The sequence below is a fragment of the Penaeus monodon genome, chromosome 28 (genome assembly GCF_015228065.2).
Source record: "Penaeus monodon isolate SGIC_2016 chromosome 28, NSTDA_Pmon_1, whole genome shotgun sequence".
In the NCBI taxonomy this organism is placed as follows: Eukaryota; Metazoa; Arthropoda; class Malacostraca; order Decapoda; family Penaeidae; genus Penaeus; species Penaeus monodon.
In genome coordinates, this window is record NC_051413.1 from 22,206,702 (window position 1) to 22,207,214 (window position 513).

The window sequence follows — 513 nt, forward strand, 5'->3', positions numbered from 1 at the left end:
ATTTAATGTAAATTGCTACTCTCCTTATAATGGCAAAACATTCATATACTTTCACTCTCATATTCACAGGTTAAAAGCCCTCTATTAGTGGTTACTTATAACTTCTAGTATAAGTCTACTAATGCCTTAATCATTTCGTTCTTTTGTTTTTACATGGAAGGACGAAGTAAGTTTTGGTAAACTCGGTTTTATACTTTTTTCCAAACCATTACGACGAATTCCTTTTGCTTCCTAATTTGTGACATGGAATGTAATTCCACGGGTATTTTATCTTTCGGGTTGACATTCAAGGCACCATACGTTATTTATAGAGTTTTACCCGGTTATGGAGGAAAAGACATTAGAAAAAACAAGAGTGATTCAATTATATATTATACTTGATGTGCGTTAATGGCCTTGATGTTCCTTTATAACTTTCACTCAACTAAATCTATGTTACGGTTTTTATATTTTTCTAAAGTTTTCCTCTCTGCCTTACTGATGCACATTCATGCGCACATACACACATGTGCG

At 33.3% G+C, this 513-nt stretch overlaps 1 pseudogene; it reads left to right on the forward strand.

The window, feature by feature from the left end:
- The window catches only part of LOC119591096, a 65,136-nt pseudogene extending 65,048 nt beyond the window's left edge, over positions 1–88 (forward strand).
- The last annotated feature ends 425 nt before the right edge of the window (positions 89–513 follow it).